Genomic DNA, 24,153 nt, shown 5'->3' with positions numbered 1-24,153 from the left:
ATCGTAAATTTTCTGCTTTCACACAGAAGTAACTGCTCGATTAGTATGAAGGATGAGACAGACAATCATGGCGGAACGATACAAGGTGGGAGCATGGTGACATACCTACAAACAAAAAAAAATCCATGTACTTGTAAATTCGATGGACAAATGTCAAAATCGTAATGCGCCGGTAGTTGATGTATCATATCAAATAAAAAAGGTTATAATCAGCTGTTCGATGCGGCCACCTTGTATCGTTCCGCCATGCAGACAATGACATTTGCTTTGACAAATGACATTTTTAAGCACTGAACACACCAAAAACTAAGAAGCGGAAACGGAAGCGGAGCGCTGCCAACAGAGTTGCATTGCGCTTTTGACTTCATTAGGCATTCGATTAGCTACTAAGGAAATAATAACAGATTCGAATTTTGTAGGGAAGATTGAGCTCAATAAGCGGCTTAATGTAGAAAATTGCCTTTATTATTCAATAAGCCGTCTGTGTGAAAATAGTATTACATTCAGTGTAATATTCTCAGTTTTTTGATAACTTTGTTCGACTTGTGACAAAGTTTGTACGGAATAGTAAGCGTCCTTGGTTCAATAACCATATCAAGAGACTGATCTCGAAAAGAAACTAGGTATACAATAACTGGAAACGAACAAGAAGAGGCAATTTATATGTGGAATATAAAGCCCTAAAATATGAGGTAAACAAGGAAATCAAGACCCAAAAATGTAGGTGTAGTAATTGAAACCACGTTTTTATTTTATAACAAAACTTTAAATTATATTTTTTAAAACGCCTAAATGTATGCTTCAAATTCTTTCTAAATTTTTCACCATAATGAAAATTTTTGAAAATTGAAAAATCAATATTTAAAATTAAAATATTGATAAAGCATTTTAAAATTACAAAGTTCAAAGCAACTTAAATACAAAGTTAAATAAAAATAATAAGAACCCTACATTACCCCCCCTTCAAGAAAATTTATCATTAAACAAATTGAATGTAACTCTCTTTTTATGTAAATTCTTGGTGTTGTTTTTTTCTGTTGTTTCAATTATTGCAGGTATTAATCTATCAATAGGAATAGTTTTAATATTATTATCTTTTTCAAGTTTAAAACATTTTTGGTCTTTGGTTTGCTAAAATGAGCATTTGTGGCCATAAATTGAAACAGGGTATATTTGTTATTCCCGACGCGTTTCGACGTTTACCCTAAGTCTTCTTCTTTGGGGATCTATTTAATGTTAAGTATATAAAATTAAATACATTAAACATTATACATTAGATTATCTAACAATAAACATGAAACCGACACATCATTTAACACTTATTTTGCTACTTACATTAATATTAACATTAATAATTATTTAGTTCAAGTACTAGTACAATTTGTTGCACAACATTATTCACACATTAAATGACATTTGTTTATTTTTATTTTTATTTTTTTTTTTTTGTTGTCATTTATGTGTGAATAATGTTGTGCAACAAATTGTATTAGTACTTGAACTAAATAATTATTAATATTAATATTAATGTAAGTAGCAAAATAAGTGTTAAATGATGTGTCAGTTTCATGTTTATTGTTAGATAATCTAATGTATAATGTTTAATGTATTTAATTTTATATACTTAACATTAAATAGATCCCCAAAGAAGAAGACGTAAGGTAAACGTCGAAACGCGTCGGGAATAACAAATATACCCATTTCCTTGAGGGTGATATGCGGATGTTGTAATTTGGTGACTACCAAGTAATTTAGTTAACTCTGAAAACAATTTCGATGTAAATTGGCTACCTTGATCAGTTGTTATCTTTAACGGAACTCCAAACCGAGAAATATATTCTATAAAAATTTATTTGCAATTGCAGTTGCTGAAATATCTTTTAATGCATATGCCTCAGGCCAACGGGTAAATCTTTAAATAATCGTTAAAATATAGCGATGTCCTTTTGAAATAGGTAATGGTCCAACTATATCTAAATGGATGTGTTCAAATCTATTCTTGGGTATTGAATTTTGACAACAGGGGATTTTGTATGACGATAAACTTTAGATTTTTGACAATTAAGACTCTCTTTCTCTCTTCTTTGACCAAATATTAATATACTTATTCATATTAGGCCAATAATATTTTTTAACTATGAGCCGTCGTGTAGCTCTTGTACCCGGATGTGCTATTCCATGTAAAATATGAAATACTGTCTTTCGCAAATTACTCGGTACAAATGGCCTAGGAGTTTCTCCTGAAATTTCACACCAAATACTAAAATTTAAAATGGGAATACTAATTAGTTTTAAATTTAGATATTGGGAATCAGATACAAGTTCATTTAAGTCATCATCTTTTTATACTCAGTTGAGCAGAGCTCACAGAGTATATTAAGTTTGATTGGATAACGGTTGGTTGTACATATATAAAGGAATCGAGATAGATATAGACTTCCATATATCAAAATAATCAGGATCGAAAAAAAATTTGATTGAGCTACGTCCGTCCGTCCGTTAACACGATAACTTGAGTAAATTTTGAGGTATCTTGATGAAATTTGGTATGTAGGTTCCTGAGCACTCATCTCAGATCGCTATTTAAAATGAACGATATCGGACTATAACCAAGCCCACTTTTTCGATATCGAAAATTCCGAAAAACCGAAAAATTGCGATAATTCATTACAAAAGAGAGATAAAGCGACGAAACTTGGTAGATGAGTTGAACTTATGACGAAGAATAGAAAATTAGTAAAATTTTGGACAATGGGCGTGGCACCGCCCACTTTTAAAACAAGGTAATTTAAAATTTTGCAAGCTGTAATTTGGCAGTCGTTGAAGATATCATGATGAAATCTGTCAGGAACGTTACTCTTATTACTATATGTACGCTTAATAAAAATTAGCAAATCGGAGAAGGACCACGCCCACTTCTAAAAAAAAATTTTTTTAAAGTAATATTTTAACAAAAAATTTAATATCTTTACAGTATATAGGTAAGTAAATTATGTCAACATTCAACTCCAGTAATGATATAGTGCAATAAAATAGAAAAATAAAAGAAATTTTCAAAATGGGCGTGGCTCCGCCCTTTTTCATTTAATTTGTCTAGGATACTTTTAACGCCATAAGTCGAACAAAAATTAACCAATCCTTTTGAAACTTGATAGGGGCATAGATTTTATGACACTAACTCTTTACTGTGAAAATGGGCGAAATCGGTTGATGCCACGCCCAGGGTTTATACACAGTCGTCCGTCTGTCCTTCCGCATGGCCGTTAACACGATAACTTGAGCAAAACTCGACATATCTTTAATGAACTTAGTTCACGTGCTTACTTGAACTCACTTTATCTTGGTATGAAAAATGAACGAAATCCGACTATGACCACGCCCACTTTTTCGTTATCGAAAATTACGAAAAATGAAAAAAATTCCATAATTCTATACCAAATACGAAAAAAGGGATGAAACATGGTAAGGTAATTGGATTGTTTTATTGAAGCGAAATATAACTTTAGAAAAAACTTTATAAAATGGTTGTGACACCTACCATATTAAGTAGAAGAAAATGAAAAAGTTCTGCAGGGCGAAATAAAAAACCCTTAAAATCTTGGCAGGTATTACATATATAAATAAATTAGCGGTATCCAACAGATGATGTTCTGGGTCACCCTGGTCCACATTTTGGTCGATATCTGGAAAACGCCTTCACATATACAACTACCACCACTCCCTTTTAAAACTCTCATTAATACCTTTAATTTGATACCCATATCGTACAAACTCATTCTAGAGTCACCCCTGGTCCACCTTTATGGCGATATCTCGAAAAGGCGAACACCTATAGAACGAAGGCCCACTCCCTTTTAAAAATACTCATTAACACCTTTCATTTGATACCCATATCGTACTAACGAAGTCTAGAGTCACCCCTGGTCCACCTTTATTACGATACCTCGAAAAGGCGTCCACCTATAGAACTAAGGCCCACTCCCTTTTAAAATACTCATTAGCTCCTTTCGTTTGATACCCATATTGCACAAACGAATTCTAGAGTCACCCCTGGCCCACCTTTATGGCGATATCTCGAAACGGCGTCCACCTATGGAACTAAGCATTACTCCCTTTTAAAATACTCATTAACGCCTTTCCTTTGATACCCATATTGTACAAACAAATTCTAGAGTCACCCCTGGTCCACCTTTATGGCGATATTTCGAAAATGCGACCACCTAAACAACAACCACCACTCCCTTTTAAAACCCTCATTAGTACCTTTAATTTGATACCCATATCGTACAAACACATTCTAGAGTCACCCCTGGTCCACCTCTATGGCGATATTTCGAAACGGCGTCCACCTATAGAACTAAGTCTCACTCCCTTTTAAAATACTCATTAACACCTTTCATTTGATACCCATATCGTACAAACATATTCTAAAGTCACCCCTGGTCCACCTTTATGGCGATATCTCGAAAAGGCGAACACCTATAGACCGAAGGCCCACTCCCTTTTAAAAATACTCATTAACACCTTTCGTTTGATGCCCATATTGTACAAACAAATTCTAGGGTCACCCCTGGTCCACCTTTATGGCGATATCTCGAAACGGCGTCCACATATGAAACTAAGGATTACTCCCTTTTAAAATACTCATAAACACCTTTCATTTGATACCCATATCGTACAAACGCATTCTAGAGTCACCCCTGGTCCACCTTTATAGCGATATCTCGAAAAGGCGACTACCTATACAACAACCACCACTCCCTTTTAAAACCCTCATTAATACCTTTAATTTGATACCCATATCGTACAAACATATTCTAGAGTCAACCCTGTTCCACCTTTATGGCGATATTTCGAAACGGCGTCCACCTATAGAACTAAGGCCCACTCCCTTTTAAAATACTCATTAACACCTTTCGTTTGATGCCCATATTGTACAAACAAATTCTAGGGTCACCCCTGGTCCACCTTTATGGCGATATCTCGAAACGGCGTCCACCTATGGGACTAAGGATGACTCCCTTTTAAAATACTTATTAACACCTTTCTTTTGATGCCCATATTGAATAAACAAATTCTAGGGTCACCCCTGGTCCACCTTTATGGCGATATCTCGAAAAGGCGACTACCTATACAACAACCACCACTCCCTTTTAAAACCCTCATTAATACCTTTAATTTGATACCCATATCGTACAAACTTATTCTAGAGTCAACCCTGTTCCACCTTTATGGCGATATTTCGAAACGGCGTCCACCTATAGAACTAAGGCCCACTCCCTTTTAAAATACTCATTAACACCTTTCGTTTGATGCCCATATTGTACAAACAAATTCTAGGGTCACCCCTGGTCCACCTTTATGGCGATATCTCGAAACGGCGTCCACATATGGAACTAAGGATTACTACCTTTTAAAATACTCATAAACACCTTTCATTTGATACCCATATCGTACAAACACATTCTAGAGTCACCCCTGGTCCACCTTTATAGCGATATCTCGAAAAGGCGACTACCTATACAACAACCACCACTCCCTTTTAAAACCCTCATTAATACCTTTAATTTGATACCCATATCGTACAAACATATTCTAGAGTCACCCCTGTTCCACCTTTATAGCGATATCTCGAAACGGCGTCTACCTATGGAACTAAGGATTAATCCCTTTTAAAATACTCATTAACACCTTTAATTTGATACCCATATCGTACAAACAAATTCTAGAGTCACCCCTGGTCCACCTTTATGGCGATATCTCGAAACGGCGTCCACATATGAAACTAAGGATTACTCCCTTTTAAAATACTCATAAACACCTTTCATTTGATACCCATATCGTACAAACGCATTCTAGAGTCACCCCTGGTCCACCTTTATAGCGATATCTCGAAAAGGCGACTACCTATACAACAACCACCACTCCCTTTTAAAACCCTCATTAATACCTTTAATTTGATACCCATATCGTACAAACATATTCTAGAGTCAACCCTGTTCCACCTTTATGGCGATATTTCGAAACGGCGTCCACCTATAGAACTAAGGCCCACTCCCTTTTAAAATACTCATTAACACCTTTCGTTTGATGCCCATATTGTACAAACAAATTCTAGGGTCACCCCTGGTCCACCTTTATGGCGATATCTCGAAACGGCGTCCACATATGAAACTAAGGATTACTCCCTTTTAAAATACTCATAAACACCTTTCATTTGATACCCATATCGTACAAACGCATTCTAGAGTCACCCCTGGTCCACCTTTATAGCGATATCTCGAAAAGGCGACTACCTATACAACAACCACCACTCCCTTTTAAAACCCTCATTAATACCTTTAATTTGATACCCATATCGTACAAACATATTCTAGAGTCAACCCTGTTCCACCTTTATGGCGATATTTCGAAACGGCGTCCACCTATAGAACTAAGGCCCACTCCCTTTTAAAATACTCATTAACACCATTCGTTTGATGCCCATATTGTACAAAAAGAAACTAGGGTCACCCCTGTTCCACCTTTATAGCGATATCTCGAAACGGCGTTTACCTATGGAACTAAGGATTGATCCCTTTTAAAATACTCATTAACACCTTTAATTTGATACCCATATCGTACAAACGCATTCTAGAGTCAACCCTGATCCACCTTTATGGCTATGTCCCTAAATTGCGTCCACCTATAGAACTATGGCCCGCTCCCTCATAAAATACTCTTTAATGCCTTTCATTTGATACACATGTCATACAAACACATTCCAGGGTTACCCTCGGTTCATTTTACTACATGGTTATTTTCCCTTATGTTGTCACCATAGCTCTCAACTGAGTATGTAATGTTCGGTTACACCCGAACTTAACCTTCCTTACTTGTTGTTGTTCAGTTTGTATAATGTTAAAATTCAGTTCTGTATTATATATTGCATTAACCTCAAAAGCTCTAGATAGCGTATCTGCTACAACATTGGATTCTCCTTTAATGTATTGTATGTCATCAGTAAATTGTGCTATATATTCCAAGTGTCTCGTTTGTCTAGGACTTCGTTCTGTTTTTGAATTTAAAGCAGTAGTCAAAGGTTTATGGTCTGTATAAATTGTAAATTGTGTTCCTTCCAAAAGATATCTAAAATGTTTTATATTTAAGTAAATCGCCAATAACTCCCTATCAAAAGCACTATATTTAATTTCAGTTGGAGAAAGTTTTTTAGAAAAGGATAATTTAGCATCTTTGTTAAAATGATTTAACAATATCGTAGATGCAAACTTATCTTTAATGCATTCAAAAGCTTCATTCGAATTCTCGTCGCATACCAAAATTTTGTCATGTTTCTTACTTACTTTGTTAATTAGATCATACATTTTGTTTGTAAATTCTGCTAGTTTTGGAATGTATCTACGATAATAATTTACCATACCAATAAATTTCTGTGCCTGCTTAATACTATGTTCAAACAGAAAAATAAATTGAGGCTATTTCGATTTAACTTGAGTGGTGTTCATACAACTCTATTTAGCTTACACAATAGTAATTTGATAGCTGGTTGGCTCATCTCTAAGAACATATCTTTGTTGAGACTGTCAAAATGTGCGTGTTGGTATTAGGTGCATGGAATAAAATGAAAACATAAAACTTTGAAATGTATGTGTGTTGTAAGAAAATGTGTTCAATGTTTTGGCTTCATTTTGATTTTGCCATCTTCTTTTGACAATCCCTACTCCAGTGAAATGAAAGACATAAAATCAGCTGTTGAGATGAGCCAACCATATAGTTCAGCCATGCGAAACTGACTTTTAATATACTCAATTAACACACTTTACAATGTTGCATTTGCAGTTTGAAGCAATTTATTACGCAATTTTTTTTAAATTGGCAATTTATTATTACAATTTATTATATGACAAATTGCGTAATAAATTGCCCAAATAGTATAAATTGCCAATTTGGTGTGTGTTTGAACCTAGTATAACTGATTTTGGACGTTCGAAATTGCGAATAGCTGATACCTTTTCTTCGGAAGGTCGAATACCTGTTTCAGAACTTTAACTTCAACTTCAATTTTAACTTTAACTTCAACTTTAACTTTAACTTTAAGTTTAACTTTAACTTTAACTTTAACTTTAACTTTAACTTTAACTTTAACTTTATGATATAGATCCAATTTTATGTATTTGGCCTGTTGCTAACATCGAATCTTTTTCGAACCTTTTTCAACCTTTTTTGACAAATATCCGTTACGGTTTTTTTTGATTTAGTCGCCAAGCCCGCGAAAAAATCTATGCAATAGCTTAAAAATGTCATTGGTACCCTACTAGGCGATGTATGTAAAAACAACGCAAAATGCGCAACAAAAAAATTGTTTCCTCTCTTTTGATATGCATATTGTTAGAGCTTGAAAATAAAATACGTTACGTATTGGGAAGGAAAAATTATATTTTTATTTGTATTTTTGGAGATTTTCGGCCGGTTGATTTAAGTAAAACTGGGATTTATTAGATCCTACGCGTTTCGACGCTTATTCGCGTCTTCATCAGGGAATTTATTTCTAAATAAGAAAGCAATAAATTACAACCAATATTAATTGACTTAAGACATGTAAAACTTTCGAAATTTAACATTTAAAATTCGAATAATAATATTTTTATCACAACATATAAGTATGTACGTAGCAAACATAAATACACAGATACATTTTCAAACATTGAGCACCTTGTACGTCCTCTACCGTCAACATCACGCATTGTATGTGATCGAAACAGAATACGCGCAGTTTATATTGTCGACGTCCTTTTTAATGTTGATAGCTTTATGTATTTGTTGTTGTATTCGCAGGCCTTCTAAAGTCATCCTTCTCCTCGTTTTATAAAATAAGGTACGTCCGATCAATTCAGTACATTTAATGGAAGTAAAAATAAAATATAAGTAGGATAAAGTATAGAGTCATTAGTCGTTAATATGTACAGAAGTACATGTATGTGTATGTGTATGTGTTCAATTATCGCAGTTGGGATGTTAGGTAACTATATAAAAATAGTATTAAATCCTTCATACTCCGCCTCATCCCGATTGCGATTTTCTGTTCAGTACAAAAGTTAACATTTCAAAATTAATTGATTGAAAATTGCATTTAAAAAAACAACATTTCAAAATCATTTCTTTAGAAAAAAATTATTATTAAAAGATGTAGATTTCAAAAATCATTCAAAGTACAGCGTAATAAATTGCAACAGTTATTATGTTAACTTAAAGGCAAAAGCTTAGTAAATATATCGGCCACATTCTCTGAAGGTGGTACATATTCTATGTCGATGTCGCCATTTGAGAATTTTTCCCGTATATAGTGAAAACGTATATCTATATGTTTACTTCTCCAGTGCACGGTCGGATTATGAACAGGGAACTGAACACCTTGGTTATCACATTTGATAGTCGTAGGATTTTTAATAAGCGCGTCAAAACCCAAATCCACCAACAAATTACGGTGAAATGCGACTTCCTTGGTCCCTTGACACATGGCTACATATTCTGCCTCCATTGTGCTCAAAGAAACCATATGTTGTTTTTGGCTTCCCATGTAACTAAATTTTGGTTATTTGGCATATACGTCAACAATTCAATTTAAGGTAGCGGAGTATACGTTTCGCCGCTACAAAATGTTGGATGGAGGATGACTGTGATATTGCCTGCACGTAATGGCCAAATATTTTATCCCCCCTATCAGCGACTGATATTCCTTCACATTAGCACCACTGCAACCGTTCTTGACACATTTTTCCAGAACGGTACCCTGCGTGTACGGTGTTGAAACATCCCTAGAATCTTGCATATTCCATTTTTTGAGCAACTCGATAGTGTACTTTTCTTGATGTATGGTGATAGAACAGCATTCTCCTTCTCGATCAGTCTGCATTCCCAGATAATAACTGATTGGCCCACGGTCTTTGGCTTCAATCTTAGCACTTAACTTTGCAATAATGTCTTTCATTGTAATTTTGATGTATATGCTAAGATTATGTCATCAACGTAGATAACGATTATATTTATTTCAGCTTCGTTGCGCTCAATATACACGCAATTATCAGATTTACACCGACGAAATCCCATCTCATTTAAAAGAAAATCTATTTTATGGTTCCAATCACGGAAAGCTTGCTTTAATTCATATAAAGATTTTTTCAATTTGCATACTTTATTTGGATAATCTTTGCTGACAAAATTGTCAGGATGCCGCATGTACACTTCTTCTTCTAACACACCGTGTAAGTATGCTGACACGATGTCTGCGTGGTTTACGAACAATTTACATTTAGCAGAAAGTGCCAGCACTAATCTAATCGTCGATTGTCTTGCAACAGGAGCGTATGTTTCGTTGAAATCTTCCTCATAAAAACTGCGTAAATAACCGTTTTTTAAATTTCTCCACTGTGCCATCTTAATTAAATTTGGTTGAAAAAACCCACCTTGAGCCGATTACATTTTTGCCTTTCGGGTAGTCCACCAATTCCCACGTATAATTTTTTAATAATGAATGATACTCCGCGTGCATAGCAGCCTTCCATTGCTCGCTGTTTTCCGAGTTTAACGCACTCGTCACTGATATTGGATTGGCACATACTAAGTTGAGAGTCTCTGCTGCTTCCATAACGAACTTTTTTCGTGGTCGTCCCACACCACCCCTTCTAATTATCTTCGGTCTTCCTCTTTTCCGCTTTCGAAAATCTACTTCACCTTTATCTTCATAACTACTTTCGCTCATTTTATTTTGCTCAATATTGTTTTCTTCCTTATTCGGTATTAATGCTTCTTCTTGATCGGGCTCTTCGTTTTGTTCAATATTGTATGTTTTCTTATTAGTAGGGCCCGGATTTCTATGCAGTTGCATACTTTTTTTGGTAAGGCACAGGATTTTTCGAATCAAGAAATAAGTGTAAAAATGGCATTGACTTGTTAGTGCATATTTTGTCTTTAATGCATATATTTACATATTTTTCATAAAGGTATATTTTCTCGCATATCTCTAAGATTTGGTGAATTTCAGTTAAATACATTTCAAGATTAGTTGGCAACTATATCGAACATATGTTTTTAGACCAACAATGCATTTGCCAATGCGTATGTGTATATAGTTAGTCTATACTACAGCTGTGTGTATTACAATAAGGGTCACGAGAATGAGAGCGGACTATATGTTTCTGCGTACACCTGTACGATTTGTACATAGGTATGTACATATATACTTTTATATTTGAATTTAAACGTTGCTCACGGCCAGTGTCACTGGTATAAATATTTTATGTTCTGCGATTCGTTTTATTTATCTTCTTTTTGCACAAAAAATTGTTGTACATTCAGAAATTTTCTAAAAATACCTAAAACTAAAACTACTTTGGCTGGAACTCTTTCAAAATATGGGAACGAATATAAAGAGATATTCGATACCAATGGAGGAGTTTTATTTTGCGAAATTTGCAATAAAAGAGTTAGATGTGCAAAAAAGTTGCAAGTTGATCAGCACATGCGGAGCCAGAAGCACGTAGAGCTTTCTAGAAAGCAAGATGAAAAAACTTCTCAATAGCTGCTTAAAAATTACGTGGGCAATAAGAACAAGTTTTACATGGGGCTTTGCGAGTCATTTATTGCAGCTGATATCCCGTTATGGAAGTTAACAAACCAGCAATTAATCAAGTTTTTCAAAAAATACACCACGGAATCCACTCCTTCTGAGTCAACTGTGAGAAAAAACTAAGTATGTCCATGATATGTATTTATCGCAAATTGAAGAAATCAAAGGGCAATTGAAGAACAACTTTTTGGTGGGTATCAATTGATGAAACGACTGACATACAAGGCCGTTTCAACATTTTAGTGGGAATATTAAATCCAGACAAAAATGTGAGCTCCAAATTTTTTTATTAAACGTCGTTTGTCTAGAACGCACAATACGCTCCACAATTGCAAGAGCATTTGATGGTTCCATTCAACTATTGGGTCCTGACTTCGAAAAGTCGAAAATACTTTGATATGTCACTGACGAAGCTCCATATATGGTAAAGTCAGCAAAAGCGCTGAAGGTATTTTATCCAAAATTACTGCACGTTAACTGTTTGACACATGCAATGCATCGAGTGGTCGAAGATGTTAGAAACCGTTTTATTGATGTGGACGACTTAATATCTAATGGAAAGAAAATATTTTTAAAATCTGCTTTGCGTGTGGAAGCGTTTAAAAATATGTTTTCAAATATCGCTCTTCCGCCACAGCCAATATTAACAAGATGGCGAACCTGGTTAGAGGCGGCGAAATATTATTGCGAAAATTTTAACGAGTTTCATACCTTTCTTAAAGATCTAAATTATGGCGACGCTTCTTCTATATTGAAGGCAAAAAAGGCAATGGCTTCAAATTCTATTGAAGCACATTTAGCCTATATTAATTCAAAGTACAGCTTCTTGCCAGATATTATAACTAATTGGAAGAGAAAAAATCGTTAGCTGAACAATTGCATATTGTGGAGGCTGCTGTTACAACTATTGAAAGGGTGCAAGGTGAACTTAGTGAAAATATAAGGGAGAAATTGAACACCGTTCTGCAAAAAAATACTGGGTTCCAGGAACTTAAGGTAATATCCGGTGTGCTAAGTTCAATTGACCAAATGGACTCAAGTGACAGCTGTAACGAAAGTAGTTATGACCCCACGAATTATCGTGCTTCAAGTACGCCCCAATCACCAGTGTTGAAGTAGAAAGAACGTTCTCCTTGTACAAAACATTTTTGCGCCCAAATAGGGAAGGCTTTAACTTTAAAAATTTTAAAGAACAATTTATCTCGTTTACTAATAAAGCCAACAACAAAGAAGACTGTAAATTTTAAGTATGTGTACACATGTATGTATGGATTTGAAAATAATTTATTGGTCTTTTACTTTTAAAATTGCTTAACTATTTATTTTATTGTATACTTTAAAAATGTAAATGTATATATATTATTAATTTGGAGTCTTTCACACTAAGAGTACAATATATCGAAGACATCCTGTTGTTTTCCATTTGGCAGTTCATCTGGAAAATGGTCAACGAGTTTATTTCACTGCTGAGATTGTACAGCAGAGAGCGGCACAACCACCAGCAACTACTTTAACTGCTTTTTTCAATTGTGTGAAATCGAAACATTTGCAAGAAATTTGATATATGTTTATATACCGCAATATTACACCTGGAATGCATCATCAAAAAAAAAAATTGAACGTCGTAAACAAGGAACACCAGTTGATGGTCATCCAGGTGTTTTCCAAACAGATGCCTTGGGCAGGATGTATACGATACATCCCAACAATGCTGAATGTTGTTGTTAAACGTTCGAGGACAATCCTTTCAGGATTTAAGAATAGTTCACGGTCACTTTTGTCAGACATATCGCGAAGCATGTCAGCTCTTGCATTTGTTAGAAGATCACACTCATTGGGACGCAACGCTTCATGATGCATCGATTTCATCTCATCCACAGCAAATACGAATGCTATTTTCGATTATAATATCAACACGCATGTCATCGAATCCAATTGAATTGTGGAATAAATATAAAGATTACATGACTGAAGATATTTTAATTCGGATGCGTCGTATAACAATGGATCCTGATTTGCTGATTTCATTGGAAATGTACAATAAAGCTTTGATAATAATTGAAGATATGTGTCTTGCGATTTCCAATAAAGCATTGGGGCACTTAGCTTTGATATCATCAAATCGTCCAATGCATAATTTATTTGATCGAGAGTTGCAGCGTGAACAACAATTCGATTATGACGATTTAGGTACATTTGTTCAATCCAACATCACCGAATTGAAATATCATAAAAGGATATACATATATGACAAAATCAGGCAAGCTGTTTCTGATAACACTGGTGGATTATATTTTTTGGATGCACCTGGCGGCACAGGAAAAGCATTTGTGATTTCGGTGATATTAGCAACTATTCGATCGCAACATAAAATTGATTTGGCACTCGCTTCATCTGGAATTGCTGCCACTTTATTGGATGGGGGACGAACAGCTCTTTCAGCTTTAAAATTGCCATTGAATATACTGGTGGTTGAAACTCCAACCTGTAACATATCCAAAAATTCAACGATGGCAAAAGTTTTGCAACAAGCAGCGGTTATTCGATGGGATGAGTGTACAATGGCAAACAAAAAATCATTGGAAGCATTAAATCGAACGATGCAAGGTTTACGCGGAAACTGAAGGCTTTTTCGTGGTGCTTTAACTTTTTGTCAGGTGACTTTCGACAAACATTGCTCGTTATTCCACGATCAACACCAGCAGATGAGATCAATGCTCAAACATGTCTTCCCTTTTGTGGCGATACGTGAAAAAATTAACATTACACATAAACATGCGTGTTCAGTTGCACAATGATCAAACGTACACGTCAATGAAATCAATCATCACATTCTGGAAAAATTGCCAGGTGTGGTGACAACATACAAGTCAGTGGATAGCGCATTGAATCAAGACTAGTATCGCCTGTGGTCGAAATTCGACCAACTCTTATTTTTTTCAACTCAGTCTATGCATCCAGTGCTGGGGGTAGTGAAATAATGCATTAATAGTTAAGCAGTGAGCGGAAATATAGCAAACTGGTCTAACTTACTCAAATTTTTCATTAAGACATTGTAATTTTTATTGTATTTTCTTAAATTTTCTACAAAATTTTCAAATGTAATTATAACCTTTTGGTATGGAGCTCCTTAAACAAAAATATACAAAAAGTGTAAAATCAAAAGAAATTGACATAGAGTTAAGGTGAAATTACTTGACATTAAATTGAAAAATAGGGTTTTCCACACCACCGGGGAGGTCCCCGTTGGGGCGCTACCGAATTTGTTTTTTGTATTTTGTGTGCTCGGTTCCCCAGTAGGCCTATATCTCCCATATACATATATCGCCCATTTACTTCAATATTGTCATAATTCAAAAACACGAACTTTTAGTTAAAAACGAAGAAATGTGCTTAAGGAATTTAGCCTGTTTCACGCCACCCGTTAGGTTTGCAATTGGCGTTTTACCCAGTTTAGTTTTGTATAAATACATATGTAGTATGTATATAAGTGTGACACAAAACGAAAATTTCGAATAGAATAGAGGATACCTTCATAAAAAATAAAAATATAAAAAAAATTATGTAATGAGAAAGAAGGCAGAGTTTACTAAAAAAATTGAAATGAAAAAAAAAAAATAAAGTACTTAAAGTGCGAAAAAATTAAGTGATGTGAATAAACAGTTCCATATAAAAACGCAATAAGTGCACTTGGACCTTTATCCGGGTTTTAATGTTATCATTGTGGAAATATGAAGATTCTAAAATTCGGATATTTAATGTTGGGATTCCCATTGAGATATATGTACGTAATTAATTTGTATTAAATTTGTAAACATTCATATTCATGAAATGGTGATGAATATATATGACCATATCTACCATAAAATATCGTCTGTGTACAATATAATACTAAGATATAGAAAAGCAGAATAAATTAGAAAAAAAAGAAAAAGAAACAAAAACATTGAAATTATTCACGCAAACATATTTACTAAAATAAAATTGATTTCATAATTTTAAGCGACATAAACAAATTAGGATTATGGGATCTAAGCATCCGATTAATGGGCATATAATCAAACAAAGTTAGCCTAATAATAAATACTAGTATCGCCTGTGGTCGAAATTCGACCAACTCTTATTTTTTTCAACTCAGTCTATGCATCCAGTGTAGGGGGTAGTGAAATAATGCGTTAATAGTTAAGCACAGGGCGGAAATATAGCAAACTGGTCTAACTTACTTAACTTTTTCATTAAGACATTGTAATTTTTATTGTATTTTCTTAAATTTTCTGCAAAAATTTCAAATGTAATTATAACCTTTTGGTATGGAGCTCCTTAAACAAAAATATAAAAAATATGTAAAATCAAAAGAAATTGACATAGAATTAAGGTGAAATTACTTGACATTAAATTGAAAAATAGGTTTTTCCACACTACCCGGGAGGTCCCCGTTGGGGCGCTACCAAAGTTAGTTTTGTGTGCTCGGTTCCCCAGTAGGCCTATATCTCCCATATACATATATCGCCCATTTACTTCAACAGTGTCATAATTCAAAAACACGAACTTTTAGTTAAAAAAGAAGAAATGTGCTTAAGGAATTTAGCCTATTTCACGCCACCCGTTAGGTATGCAATTGGCGCTTTACCGAGTTTAATTTTGTATAAATACATATGTAGTATGTACATAAGTGTGACACAAAACGAAAATTTCGAATAGAATAGAGGATACCTTCATAAAAAATAAAAATATGAAAAAATTATGTAATGAGAAAGAAGGCAGAGTTTACTAAAAAAATTTAAATGAAAGAAAAAAAAATAAAGTACTTAAAGTGCGAAAAAATTAAGTGATGTGAATGAACAGTTCCATATAAAAACGCAATAAGTGCACTTGGACCTTTTTCCGGGTTTTAATGTTATCATTGTGGAAATAGAAGATTCTAATATTCGGATTTTTAATGTTGGGATTCTCATTGAGATCTATGTACGTAATTAATTTGTCTTAAATTTGTAAACATTCATATTAATGAAATGGAGATGAATATATATGACCATATCTACCATAAAATATCGTCTGTGAACGATATAATACTAAGATATAGCAAAGCAGAACAAATTAGAAAAAAAGAAAAAGAAACAAAAACATTGAAATTATTCACGCAAACATATTTACTAAAATAAAATTGATTTCATAATTTTAAGCGACATAAACAAATTAGGATTATGGGATCTAAGCATCCGATTAATGGGCATATAATCAAACAAAGTTAGCCTAATAATAAATATAGTGGGTAATATACTGCCTATGCAATATTTCGACCTAAAATCGAAAACGTTTTTGGGTCGTTTTTTTCGTTTAATATACAACGTGAAATTTTCCGATTCAATCAAGTTGCATTTAAATAATAATAAACTAAGTTGAAATAAAAGATAATATAATAAAATAAAATAAGAAATATCAAAATAAATTAGCATAAAAGACAATATACAAATTTTAATGTAATATCTTTGTAGCAAATTTAATATACAACGTGATAAAAGATAATATAATAAAATAAAATAAGAAATATCAAAATAAATTAGCATAAAAGACAATATACAAATTTTAATGTAATATCTTTGTAGCAAATTTATTTATTTTTTGTTCACTATAAGACGTGCTATATCTAAAATGAGCATAAAATCTGGAAATGCAAAAAACATTTGGGTCAAATTTGCAATTAATTGTTATAAATAAATAAATTTAGTGAGTTTGAACAAAAGTTGACTCATTATTTCTGATTTATTTTTTTTAAAGCACCTAAAATGAAAAACAAAGAATCTGTTAAATAAAGACCTATGCTTTTACGTGTAAGTAAAATGTGTCCAAAAAAATAGGCCGGTTAAGTTATTACTTCTCTTTAAAGTTTTTTTGTGCGCTAACAAATATTTTAGAACAATTTTTTAAAGATTTTGGTACAAACCAATATAGGTAATTGGAAACAATGGGAAACAATATTTTATTTCAACAGAAAATGAGCGAAGTAGTAGTTCTCTCACCGTTTGGCGTGTACAAATATATACATATGTAGAGATGAAACATTTGAGCAACGCAACAATTGAGAATTTGGAGCTATGTACTCAGGGGGGTTTGTGAACATAATGCGTCCTACAGATGGCAATTTAGATAGTTTCACAGATTTTCGAATTTACAAAAAACTTTTTCTATTAATTATAAACAAATAGAGTAATATTTGTTAACAAAAATAGGCCTATGCACTGCGGCTGATCAATACGAATCGATTCATATTACTTTTATATGATTTTACGTATGCTAAGTATGCGAAACAGCCTGTCAATTGATTGTGTGGAAATTTTGTTAGCGTATTAATATATAGATAGTAGAGTAATATACGGCCTATGCAATATTTCGACCTAAAATTGAAGACGTTTTTGGGTCGTTTTTTTTCGTTTAATGTACAACGTGAAATTTTCCCATTCAATCAAGTTGCATTTAAATAATAATAAACTAAGTTGAAATAAAATATAATATAATAAAATAAAATAAGAAATATCAAAATAAATTAGCATAAAAGACAATATACAAATTTTAATGTAATATCTTTGTAGCAAATTTATTTATTTTTTGTTCACTATAAGACGTGCTATATCTAAAATGAGCACAAAATCTGGAAATGCAAAAAACATTTAGGTCAAATTTGCAATTAATTGTTATAAATAAATAAATTTAGTGAGTTTGAACAAAAGTTGACTCATTATTTCTGATTTCATTTTTTTAAAGCAACTAAAATGAAAAACAAAGAATCTGTTAAATAAAGACCTATGCTTTTACGTGTAAGTAAAATTTGTCCAAAAAACTAGGCCGGTTAAGTTATTACTTCTCTTTAAAGTTTTTTTGTGCGCTAACAATTATTTTAGAACAATTTTTTAAGGATTTTGGTACAAACCAATATAGGTAATTGGAAACAATGGGAAACAATATTTTATTTCAACAGAAAATGAGCGAAGCAGTAGTTCTCTCACCGTTTGGCGTGTACAAATATATACATATGTAGAGATGAAACATTTGAGCAACGCAACAATTGAGAATTTGGAGCTATGTACTCAGGGGGGTTTGTGAACATAATGCGTCCTACAGAGGGCAATTTCGATAGTTGCACAGATTTTCGAATTTACAAAAAACTTTTTCTTTAATTATAAACAAATAGAGTAATATTTGTTAACAAAAATAAGCCTATGCACTGCGGCTGATCAATACGAATCGATTCATATAACTTTTATATGGTTTTACGTATGCTAAGTATGCGAAACCGCCTGTCAATTGATTGTGTGGAAATTTTGTTAGTGTATTAATATATAGATAGTGGGTAATATACTGCCTATGCAAGACGGCCGCTATGATGCCGGTTGCCGCTCTGACCTAAAATCAAAAAAGTTTTTGGGACGTTTTTTTGTTTCGTAATTAGCATAAAAGGCAATATAAAAATGTAATGTTATATTTTTGTAACTTTTTCTTTTTTGTTCAGTATAAGACGTACTTTATCTAAAATGAGGATTAAATCTGCAAATGCAACAACATTTTCGAGCAAATTTGCCATTAATTGTTATAAATAAATTAGTTAGTTTCAACAAAACTTAACTCATTATTTGTGATTTCATGTTTTTTTGAAAACAACTAAAATAAAAGACAAAGAATCTGTTAAATAAAGATTTATGTATTTACGTGTAGGTAAAATTTGCCACAAAAAATGGGCCGGTCAAAAATTAATTCTTTTTAAGATTTTTGGTACGCTATACATTATTTTGGAACAATTTTTTATTGTATGGAAATTTTGTTAGCGTATTAATATATAGATAGTGGGTAATATACTGCCTTTGCAAGACGGCCGCTATGATGCCGGTTGCCGCTCTGGCCTAAAATCAAAAAAGTTTTTGGGACGTTTTTTTTGTTTCGTAATTAGCATAAAAGGCAATATAAACAAGTAAGGAAGGCTAAGTACGAGTGTAACCAAACATTACATACTCAGTTGAGAGCTGTGGAGACAAAGTAAGGGAAAATCACCATGTTGTAAACAGAACCTAGGGTAACCCTGGAATGTGTTTGTATGACATGTGTATCAAATGGAAGGTATTAAAGAGTATTTTAAGAGGAAGTGGCCATAGTTCTATAGATGGACGCCATTAAGGGATATCGCCATAAAGGTGGACCAGGCCTGACTCTAGAATTTGTTTGTACAATATGGGTATCAAATGAAATGTGTTAATAATAATTTTAAAAGGGAGTGGGCCTAAGTTCTATAGGTGAACGCCTTTTCGAGATATCGCCATAAAGGTGGACCAGGGGTGACTCTAGAATTGGTTTGTACGATATGAGTATCGAGTGAAAGGTGTTAATGAGTATTTTAAGAGGGCGTGGGCCTTAGTTCTATATGTGGACGCCTTTTCGAGATATCGCCATAAAGGTGGACCAGATGTGAAGGTGGGGTCTAGAATTGGTTTGTACTATATGGGTATCAAATGAAAGGTTTTAGTGAGTATTTTAAAAGGGAGTGGGCCTTAGTTCTATAGGTGGACGCCTTTTCGGAATATCGTTATAAAAGTGGACCAGGGTTGACTCTAGAATGCGCTGGTACAATATGGGTATCAAACGAAAGGTGATAATAAGTGTTTTAAAAGGGAGTGGGCCTTAGTTCTATGGGTGGACGCCTTTTCGGTATATCGCCATAAACGTGGACCAGGGGTGACTCTAGAATTTATTTTGTACGATATGGGTATCAAATGAAAAGTATTAATAAGTATTTTAAAAGGGCGTGGGCCTAAGTTCTATAGATGGACGCCTTTTCGAGATATCGCCATAAAGATGGAACACGGGTGACTCTAGAATTGGTTTGTACGATATGAGTATCAAGTGAAAGGTGTTAATGAGTATTTTAAGAGGGCGTGGGCCTTAGTTCTATATGTGGACGCCTTTTCGAGATATCGCCATAAAGGTGGACCAGAGGTGAAGGTGGGGTCTAGAATTTGTTTGTACTATATGGGTATCAAATGAAAGGTGTTAATGAGTATTTTAAAAGGGAGTGGGCCTTAGTTCTATAGGTGGACGCCTTTTCGGAATATCGTTATAAAAGTGGACCAGGGTTGAGTCTAGAATGCGCTTGTACAATATGGGTATCAAACGAAAGGTGTTAATAAGTGTTTTAAAAGGGAGTGGGCCTTAGTTCTATGGGTGGACGCCTTTTCGGGATATCGCCATAAACGTGGACCAGGGGTGACTCGAGAATTACTACGATATGGGTATCAAATGAAAGGTATTAATGAGTATTTTAAAAGGGCGTGGGCCTAAGTTTTACAGATGGACGCCTTTTCGAGTTATCGCCATAAAGATGGACCAGGGGTGACTCTAGAGTTGGTTTGTACGATATGAGCATCAAGTGAAAGGTGTTAATGAGTGTTTTAAGAGGGTTTGGGCCTTAGTCCTATATGTGGACGCCTTTTCGAGATATCGCCATAAAGGTGGACCAGAGGTGACTCTAGAATTTGTTTGTACTATATGGGTATCAAATGAAAGGTGTTAATGAGTATTTTAAAAGGGAGTGGGCCTTAGTTCTATAGGTGGACGCCTTTTCGGAATATCGTTATAAAAGTGGACCAGGGTTGACTCTAGAATGCGCTTGTACAATATGGGTATCAAACGAAAGGTGTTAATAAGTGTTTTAAAAAGGGAGTGGGCCTTAGTTCTATGGGTGGACGCCTTTTTGGGATATCGCCATAAACGTGGACCAGGGGCGACTCTAGAATGCGTTTGTACAATATGGGTATCAAATGAAAGGTGTTAATGAGTATTTTAAAAGGGCGTAGGCCTTAGTTCTATAGGTGGACGCCCTTTCGAGATATCGCCATAAAGGTGGACCAGGGGTGACTCTAGAATTTGTTTGTACGATATGGTTATCAAATGAAAGGTGTTAATGAGTATTTTAAAAGCGAGTGGGCCTTAGTTCTATAGGTGGATGCCTTTTCGAGATATCGCCATAGAGGTTGGCCAGGGGTGACTCTAGAATTTTTTTGTACGATATGGGTATCAAATGAAAAGTGTTAATGAGTATTTTAAAAGAGAGTGGGCCTTAGTTCTATATGTGGACGCCTTTTCGAGATATCGCCATAAACGTGGACCAGGGGTGACTCTAGAATGTGTTTGTACGAAATGGGTATCAAATTAAAGGTATTAATGAGGGTTGTAAAAGGAGTGGCCCTTAGTTGTATATGTGAAGGCGTTTTCGAGATATCGGCCAAAATGTGGACCAGGGTGATCCAGACAGTCATCGGTCGGGTACCGCTAATTTGTTTATATATGTAATACTAAGAACAGTATTCCTTCCAAGATTCCAAGGGCTTTTGATTTCGCCCTGCAAAACTTTTTCATTTTCTTCTACTTAATATAGTAGGTGTCACACTCATTTTACCAAGTTTTTTTCTAAAGTTATATTTTTTTTTTTTTTTTTTTTATTTATATTTTGCGTCAATAGACCAATACAATTACCATGTTTCATCCCTTTTTTCGTAGTTGGTATATAATTATGGCATTTTTTTCATTTTTCGTAATTTTCGATATCGAAAAAGTGGGCGTGGTCATAGTCGGATTTCGGCCATTTTTTACACTAATACAAAGTGAGTTCTGATAAGTACGTGAACTGAGGTTAGTAAAGATATATCGATTTTTGCTCAAGTTTTCATGTTAACGGTCGGGCGGAAAGATAGACGGTCGACTGTGTATAAAAACTGGGCGTGGCTTCAACCGATTTCGCTCTTTTTCACAGAAAACAGTTATCGTCTTAGAATCTAAGCCTCTACCAAATTTCACAAGGATTGGTAAATTTTTGTTCGACTTATGGCATTAAAAGTATCCTAGACAAATTAAATGAAAAAGGGCGGAGCCACGCCCATTTTGAAATTTTCTTTTATTTTTGTATTTTGTTGCACCATATCATTACTGGAGTTGAATGTTGACATAATTTACTTACATACGGTAAAGATATTAACTTTTCTTTTAAAATTTGAATTTAAAAAAAAAAAATTTTAAAAGTGGGCGTGGTCGTTCTCCGCTTTTGCTAGTTTTTATTAAGCAGACATAGAGTAATAAGAGTAACGTTCCTGCCAAATTTCATCATGATATCTTCAACGACTGCCAAATTACAACTTGCAAAACTTCTAAATTACCTTCTTTTAAAAGTGGGCGGTGCCACGCCCATTGTCCAAAATTTTACTAGTTTTCTATTCTGCGTCATAAGTTCAACTCACCTACCAAGTTTCATCGCTTAATCCGTATTTGGTAATGAATTATCGCACTTTTTCGATTTTTCGAAATTTTCGATATCGAAAAAGTGGGCGTGGTTATTGTCCGATATGGTTCATTTTAAATAGTGATCTGAGATGAGTGCCCAGGAACCTACACACTAAATTTCATCAAGATACCTCAAAATTTACTCAAGTTATCGTTTTAAGGGCAGACGGACGGACGGACGGACAAAGTTCAATCGAATTTTTTTTCGATACTGATGATTTTGATATATGGAAGACTATATCTATCTCGATTCCTTTATACCTGTACAACCAACCGTTATCCAATCAAAGTTAATATACTCTGTGAGCTCTGCTCAACTGAGTATAAAAATGTAATGTTATATTTTTGTAACTTTTTCTTTTTTGTTCAGTATAAGACGTACTTTATCTAAAATGAGGATTAAATCTGCAAATGCAACAACATTTTCGAGCTAATTTGCCATTAATTGTTATAAATAAATTAGTTAGTTTCAACAAAACTTAACTCATTATTTGTGATTTCATGTTTTTTTGAAAACAACTAAAATTAAAAACAAAGAATCTGTTAAATAAAGATTTATGTGTTTACGTGTAGGTAAAATTTGCCACAAAAAATGGGCCGGTCAAAACATAATTCTTTTTAAGATTTTTGGTACGTTATAAATTATTTTTGATCAATTTTTTATTGTATGGAAATTTTGTTAGCGTATTAATATATACATAGTAGGTAATATACTGCCTATGCAAGACGGCCGCTATGATGCCGTTTGCCGCTCTGACCTAAAATCAAAAAAGTTTTTGGGACGTTTTTTTGTTTCGTAATTAGCATAAAAGGCAATATAAAAAATGTAATGTTATATTTTTGTAACTTTTTCTTTTTTGTTCAGTATAAGACGTACTTTATCTAAAATGAGGATTAAGTCTGCAAATGCAACAACGTTTTCGAACAAATTTGCCATTAATTTTTATAAATAAATTAGTTAGTTTCAACAAAAGTTAACTCATTATTTGTGATTTCATGTTTTTGTGAAAACAACTAAAATAAAAAGCAAAGAATCTGTTAAATAAAGACTTATGTATTTACGTGTAGGTAAAATTTGCCACAAAAAATGGGCCGGTCAAAAATTTATTCTACTTAAGATTTTTGGTACGCTATAAATTATTTTGGAACAATTTTTTAGGATTTTGGTAGAGGCTATTATAGGTAAGCGGCAACAATGGGAAACCATA

At 33.9% G+C, this 24,153-nt stretch overlaps 1 protein-coding gene and 1 pseudogene across 1 annotated transcript in view; one reads left to right on the top strand and one right to left on the bottom strand.

Moving 5' to 3' along the window:
- Positions 1 to 10,885, bottom strand: part of LOC137234516 (NADH-ubiquinone oxidoreductase chain 5-like) — a 38,079-nt pseudogene extending 27,194 nt beyond the window's left edge.
- dati (datilografo) overlaps positions 1 to 24,153 on the top strand; it is a 1,513,307-nt gene that overhangs the window by 633,023 nt on the left and 856,131 nt on the right. The window lies entirely within an intron of this gene.

This window comes from Eurosta solidaginis, chromosome X (genome assembly GCF_040869045.1).
Source record: "Eurosta solidaginis isolate ZX-2024a chromosome X, ASM4086904v1, whole genome shotgun sequence".
Lineage (NCBI taxonomy): Eukaryota > Metazoa > Arthropoda > Insecta > Diptera > Tephritidae > Eurosta > Eurosta solidaginis.
This window is presented reverse-complemented; position numbering and strand designations above follow the sequence as displayed.